This window comes from Megalobrama amblycephala, unplaced genomic scaffold (assembly GCF_018812025.1).
Source record: "Megalobrama amblycephala isolate DHTTF-2021 unplaced genomic scaffold, ASM1881202v1 scaffold230, whole genome shotgun sequence".
Lineage (NCBI taxonomy): Eukaryota > Metazoa > Chordata > Actinopteri > Cypriniformes > Xenocyprididae > Megalobrama > Megalobrama amblycephala.
Window position 1 is genome coordinate 150,872 of NW_025953339.1, and position 7,617 is coordinate 158,488.

General features: G+C 45.6%; 1 long non-coding RNA gene across 1 annotated transcript; it reads left to right on the forward strand.

Moving 5' to 3' along the window:
• Positions 1–1,632: 1,632 nt before the first annotated feature.
• Positions 1,633–2,390, forward strand: LOC125261014. The gene is made up of 3 exons (XR_007183188.1): positions 1,633–1,693; positions 1,765–1,902; positions 1,989–2,390. It is a non-coding gene; the product is annotated as an uncharacterized LOC125261014 (long non-coding RNA).
• Positions 2,391–7,617: the final 5,227 nt, after the last annotated feature.

Below are 7,617 nucleotides of genomic sequence, written 5' to 3' on the forward strand. Positions count from 1 at the left end.
GAATTTTGGGGCATTTTAATAGCTGAAATCAATGTAACGGCCGACAGATTCACTGTAAATGATGATGTTCTTGATGGGAGATTCAGAGACAGACTGAAGCTGGACAGTCAAACTGGATCTCTGACCATCACAAACATCACAATGAAACACACTGGAGGTTATCACCTACAGACCAAATATAAGAGTGATTCTTTCTATCTCATTGTCATTGGTGAGTTAAATATTATTTTCACATTTTATATTTTAATCATCACAAAGATTCAATTATTAATCCAAACTCAATTTTGCTGATGTTGTTTAATGATGACATTCATTTTATAAATTTCAAACTATTTACTTTCATAAATGAGTGTCTTAATCTGTGTTGAACCTGTTTCTGTTTGTTCTCCATGTGTGTGTTTGATGATTCAGTGTCAGTGAAGGAGGGAGATTCAGTCACTCTAAACTCTGATCTTACTGAAATGAAGGATGATGATGTGATTTGGTGGAGGTTTAGATGGATTTTAATAGCTGAAATCAATAAACAGGACGACAGATTCACTGTAAATGATGATGATGATCTTGATGGGATATTCAGAGACAGACTGAAGCTGGACAAACAAACTGGATCTCTGACCATCACAAACATCACAATGAAACACACTGGACGTTATGACCTACTGACCAACTCTAACTTGTATAGTTTCTATCTTGTTGTTATTGGTGAGTTTAATTTTTTTTTTAATGACAAAGTTAAAATGAATTCATGCATCATTTTATTTCTTTTTGCTGTTTTATGATATTGTTTATTTCAAATTTAAATGTTAAACTATTTAATTTAATAAACCATTATAATTTGTTTATCTGTGACAAACCCTGTTTCAGTGTCAGTGACGGAGGGAGATTCAGTCACTCTATACTCTGATCTTACTGAAATGAAGGATGATGATGTGATTCAGTGGGAATTTGAAAACACTTTAATAGCTGAAATCAATAAACAGGACGACAGATTCACTGTAAATGATGATGTTCTTGATGGGAGATTCAGAGACAGACTGAAGCTGGACAATCAAACTGGATCTCTGACCATCACAAACACCACAATGAAACACACTGGAGGTTATAGACTATTGACTTTCAGAAGTCATTCTTCTTCTATTCGTCTCATTGTCTACGGTGAGTTAAATATCAGTTTCACGTGTTTTATTTATTACAGCTAGATCTAAAGAAGTATCTTATCATGACTAATGAGTTCAAATGACTAATTCTCTTACTTTCACATGAACAGCAGGTTTATATTTAACTTTCTATTCAATAGTTTTAAATGCTCTACTTTTGATCATCTTGGTTCCTCTGGATGTTTCTTGAATCTCTTCATTCATCCTCATTTCTCTTTATTCTCTCATGTTTTCAGCTCGTCGTCTGCCTGTTCCTGTCATCAGCAGTAACTCTTCACAATGTTCTTCATCATCATCATCATCATCATCATGTTCATTGGTGTGTTCAGTGGTGAATGTGAGTCATGTGACTCTCTCCTGGTACAGAGGAAACAGTTCATTGTCCAGCATCAGTGTGTCTGATCTCAGCATCAGTCTCTCTCTACCTCTGGAGGTGGAATATCAGGATAAAAACACCTACAGCTGTGTGCTGAACAATCCCATCAGCCACCAGACTCAACATCTGGACATCACTCAACTCTGTCACACATGTTCAGGTACGGCAGCGCTGATGATATTAAGCGTTTATTGACTGAGCTGATCTCACTTTGATGTTTTTATTTCTCAGTCCACTGTTGTGGTCCTACTGAAGCTGTGATCCGATTGGTCCTCTCTGCTCTGGTGGGCGTGGCTACTGTCATTCTTGTGCTTTATCACATCAGATCCAGAAGAGCTGAAGGAGATCAAGCACATATTCACACATCAGGTACATGATTGATGATGACTGATTCAGCATATATTAATATTGGTGAGATTGATTCATTTATGGCTTTACATGTTCATCTTTTTCAGGAAGTGCTTAAATCTGAAGCAGAACGCTGAACTTTAAAGGTTCTTCAAGTGTGTTTTTGTCATAATAAATACTGATGATTATTTGAGCTTCTCTTTCAGTGTCAGATTTGTAAAACTCTTATTTGTAAGGCTTTATTGTTTATATTTCTCTCAGAGACACACAGATCTCACTTTACTACTACTGCTGTATATTTGTCATGTGTATTTTACACTGTTGTTGATGATCAAATTAAAATAGCATCTTTTTAATGTGTCTGACGGAGTTGACACAAATTAAGTTCTGAAGTACATTTTTAGAAGAAAACATTTTCAGAAAAACCTGTTCATTAGCTGAGACCTTTGTCTACAAATATATCAGTTTATAATAATGTGTTATGAAATAATAAAAACTAACATCTCAAACATGTTTTGTCTCTTCTCTCAAGAATCAGTGAGATTAAGTTCAGACTTCTATTCTTGCCATAACTCTGATATCATTTCATGATCACTACATTCACTTGCGTCTTGTGTTTTGGTTCACTAACATCCTCCTGTCAGAGTCTCTGTAACAATTGTAGTCACACATTTATTTCAATAATAATTCCAGATTCTATAGAAATGCTCTCTGTTGCAGTTATTTGTGTGCATGTTTGTTCCAAATGTCATTTGTGCTCTAGTACCAGGCCTTAGTTTCTGTGTGGAAATTTCCTGATTTTCAGATTTCTAAAGTGTGACAAAATCTCATGAGAGGAACCATGTTTTTAATGAAGGAAAGTTCAAATGTGGGTCCAACAGACCCCAAATACTCAACGTACTTCTACTTTTTATTATGTATAAAACATTCTTTATGAACTCCTACACTATACGTTAATACTTTTAATGCCCTCTTATTCGGGTGGTTGTTACAATACTATTTTTGCATTTTGTATTGGGATATAAATGCTTTCTGCACACAAGATGTAGTCTCATGCTCTTTTATTAGTAATTTTTCCATCACATCATGGACAACAATTATTTAAATGGATATTTCACCAAGAATTCAAACTGCCACACGCGCTTAAAGTAGGCATGAAATCAGTATTGACCCTATTTACTTTGTTAGCGCATATTACTAGTCTTGTGGTGAACAATTAATCCATGCAAGTTAATACACAGAAAAAATGTGTTTGTCGTGGTAATCTTTAATCAAAATCTGAAAAGTTACTTCCGGTCTGGAATGGCGTTCCTTCTCTGATGACGTCAGTGTGACGGCTTGGGTTGTAACACTTAAACCACTCCCCTCCAACCGTTAGTCTGCTATTAGCGAGAGAAGGAGAGGAGGAGCGTTAAAATAAAACCCTGAAACAAAACAGTTCCCTTTCGATACTTCACTCGTACTGCATATGGGGAAAAGTCTCCCTCCCGAAAGCGCTCCTCCTTCCCGAAACGCCAGGGACCCCGGCCCAAGATTGTGCTGGACCCGGTGACTCCGAAGTCATCCTGATCCACCAGGGAGGAAGAGGATTGGGGAATGTCTCGTTGCGACCGGACCACCCTAAAGCTCCTTTGTGTAGTCTCCCCTCCGCCTCGTTCAAATCCGGGCGTGGGAGAAATGCTCTGTGTTGCAAATGGGCCCACAAATGCTGCGTCCACACAAACCGCCGTTTTCACGGTGAACAATATTTTACCTTCTCAAATAGAGAGCAAATTTCCTCTTCCACTCCCCTCGGTGCACGGCCCCCCTTTAGGCGGCCTGTCATCCGACACCATTCAACCTCTTGCCACTCGGGCCGAGGCCTGGCGGGCCATCCCCGGGTTGTCAGATTGGATACTAGGGACCATAAGTCAGGGCTACTCGCTCCAGTTCGCCCGAAGACCCCCACGCTTCGGCGGGGTGCTTCAGACCTCAGTGAACTCGGACGACGCTCACGTCCTCCGGGCTGAGGTCATGACTTTACTCAGGAAGGGAGCTATAGAAATAGTCTCCCCCCCGGAGAGCGAGTCGGGCTTTTACAGCCGTTACTTCCTGGTCCCCAAGAAAGATGGCGGTCTCAGACCCATCTTAGATCTCAGACTCTTGAACCGCTCCCTCATGAGACGGAAGTTCAAGATGTTAACGCTGAAGCAGATCCTAGCACAGATTTGTCACGAGGACTGGTTCTGCTCACTGGACCTGAAAGATGCATACTTTCATATCCAGATAGCCCCCCACCACAGGCTATTCTTGAGATTCGCATTTGAGGGCGTGGCTTACCAATATACAGTCCTACCCTTTGGGCTGTCTCTGGCTCCTCGCACTTTTATCAAGTGCATGAACGCGGCGCTTTCCCTACTGAGACAGATGAGAATCCGGGTTCTGAATTATCTCGACGACTGGCTCATTCTGGCCCACTCGCGAGCCGAGCTGGAACACCACAGATCCGTGCTCCTCAGCCACCTAGAGTGCCTGGGACTCAGGGTCAACCTATCCAAGAGCTCGCTGCTTCCCAGCCAACGTATCTCGTTCCTGGGAGCAGTTTTCAACTCGGCCCGCATGACTGCAGTAGTCTCGCTCTGGCCATTCAGCAGCTCGCAGCTTCCGTTAGGAACAAAGCCTACCTCCCTCTGAAGCTTTTCCAGAGGTTGTTAGGGCTGATGGCTTCCGCCTCCCCAGTTCTGCAGCTCGGCCTTCTTCGGATGCGGCCTCTACGGTACTGGCTGAAGTTTCGGGTCCCTCCTCACGCCTGGCGGCATGGCCGCCTGTGTCTCAAGGTCAATCAAGCCTGCCTCTCAGCCTTGAAACCTAGGTTGAACCCAGAGTGGTTCAGTTGTGGAGTACCCCTTCAGGAAGGTGTCACGAAGGTCAGAGCTCTCGACAGACGCATCCAACTCGGGTTGGGGCGCTCTTTGCGAGGGCAGACCGGCTTTCGGCTTGTGGTCTCACGAGGAGTGCCATCTACACATCAACTGCCTTCGAGATGTTGGCAGTAATACGAGCCCTTCATTCTTTTCAGGCTCACCTGGTGGGACGCCACGTCTTAGTCCAGTTGGACAGCATGGTGTTCGTACATAAATCACCAGGGCGGTCTTTCGTCCAGCCGCTTATGCGCTCTGGCAAAGCGTCTCCTGGAATGGGCCTTACCAAGGTTTCTGTCGCTCAGGGTGACGCACATACCCGGAAAGACCAATCTGGGAGCAGATATGCTATCTCGGAGCAATGTCCCCTCAGACGAGTGGATGCTCCACCCCCAGACGGTTCTTATGGTGTGGGAGTTCTTCGGGAAGGCGGAGGTCGACCTCTTCGCCTCAGAAGACAACTCTCACTGCCCAACTTATTTTTCGAAGGAGAACGATGCGCTGGCCCACGCTTGGCCCAAACACCCTCTTTTACGCTTTTCCCCCGATTGCTCTGATCCCGCAGGTTATCAGACGAATCAGGGAAGACAAGCACAGAGTCCTCCTGGTGGCCCCGCTCTGGAGGAGCCAAGTTTGGTCCTCAGAGCTGTTCAGGCTTTCCACAATAGCCCCGTGGCCCATCACCCTGAGACGGGATCTTCACTCTCTCAGGCCGAACAGGACAATCTGGCACCCACAGCCAGAACTCTGGGCGCTGCACCTCTGGTCCCTCGATGGGAGCCGGATAACCTCCCTGGGGACATGCTGAATACCATCTCTCAGGCGAGAGCCCCGTCCACGAGACGCCTCTACGCCCAGAAATGGTCGGTCTTTGTTGATTGGTGCTCTGCATGCAACAAAGACCCAGTGGAGTGTGACGTATCTCCGATACTGTCTTTTCTCCAAGAGCGTTTGGATTTGGGGCGCGCCCCTTCAACGCTTAAAGTTTACGTAGCAGCCATCGCGGCGTTTCATGCTCCTATCGCTGGCCAGTCAGTGGGACGAAACAACCTCGTGGTGCGTTTCGTGAGGGGTGCTATGCGATTGAATCCACCTCGCCCCCTCACTGTTCCCACCTGGGACCTTTCACTGGTCCTCAGAGCTCTCAAAGGGTCTCCCTTTGAGCCACTGCGTTCAGCTGACCTCAGGCCCCTGATGCTCAAGACCGCTCTGCTACTAGCTCTAGCATCGGTCAAGCGTGTTGGCGACTTGCAGGCCCTTTCTGTGAGCCCTGCTTGCCTTGAGTTTGGGCCCAACGACTCCAAAGTCGTGTTGAAACCCAAGCATGACTACGTTCCCAAGGTGCTCTCGACCCTGTTCAGAGCACAGGTCATCTTGCTCTCTGCGCTCCCCTCTTCACTGGATGAGCAAGAGCTGGAGTTACTCTGCCCCGTCAGGGCATTGAGGACCTATGTTGAGCGATTCGCAGCCTTTTCGGCAATCGGATCAGCTCTTTGTTTGTTTTGGCGGCCGCACCAAAGGGTCTCCGGTCTCAAAGCAACGTCTCTCGCGTTGGATAGTCGACGCTATTGCTCTCTGTTACTCCTCTATGGGCATGGATTGCCCCATAGGAGTAGAGCTCACTCCACTAGAGAAATGGCTTCCTCCTGGGCCTGGTCCAGTGGAGTTTCCATAAAAGACACCTGTGAGGCGGCCGGCTGGTCTTCGCTGTCCACTTTTGTTAGGTTTTATCATTTGGACGTTCCGACCTTGCAATCTCAGGTCCTTTCGGTGTGATACAGCAGCCTCTATTGAGCCCCGCCTCATGCCAGTTCGGGAGTTATCTCCCCCTTTGTAGTGTAACAAGGGTTCGGCGGCTCCGGCCTTCTCACTTGTCCTCTGGTCCCCTCACGGTGTCCAAAACGAGTCCAGTCGTTCCCTGCCATGGCACGGCGCAGTTGAATTCGTTCTCCATACGCCGAACGAGTGAAGTATCGAAAGGGAACGTACTCGGTTACTAACGTAACCTCGGTTCCCTGAGATACGGAACGAGTACTGCGTTACTTGCCGTGCCACAAGGCTGCGGCTTCAGTGTCGTCGCTTCAGTCGATATGGCCTGAAATCCTATGGCCCTTTCCCCCGCCCATTTCAGCGGGAAAGTTTGCGCGCTTTGTCGCCATAGGCCGCGCAGCTATGCCGCGCCGTCATTGGTTCAACAACTTGTCTATGAGTGAACCAATGACGGTGCAGTTACACTGCGTTATTGAAAAAGGCTTCAGTAACGGGGAAAAAAGGAGACTTTTCCCCATACGTAGTACTCTTTCCGTATCTCAGGGAACCGAGGTTACGTTAGTAACCGAGTACGTTTTTATTGTTTACATTTCTTTAAAAATGACAAATTTTGAAATTTGAGACTTTATTTTAACCTGCTCTGTCTTGTCTGTCGACGCATTGTCAGTGTTCTCTTTGCTCCGCGATGTATTTTACACTGCGTGAGAACATGATGTGTGGCTGTGGCGAGATCGGCATGGCTTGTCGGACATAGCAACAGTAACTAAGGGGGCGGGTCTTTGCAAACTGTGTTATGAAATATTCGGTGTCTGAGATTTTCGGTGACACTGGGTGGAGCTTACATGAATATTCACGAGTTTCCTGTTTTGAGTTAAAGTGCCACTGAAAGTGTTAGTGGATTGTCCTTGGATCACAGAACTGTTTTCTGTAACGTGATTGTGTTTGATTGTGTCGAATGAATTTATGATTCTTTTTTATTAATAACTGTTTATGTATGCTCAATTGTTTGTAGGTTACATTGTGTCGTGAGATATACTTTAGTAGTGATTACAGCCACTGGTGGTCT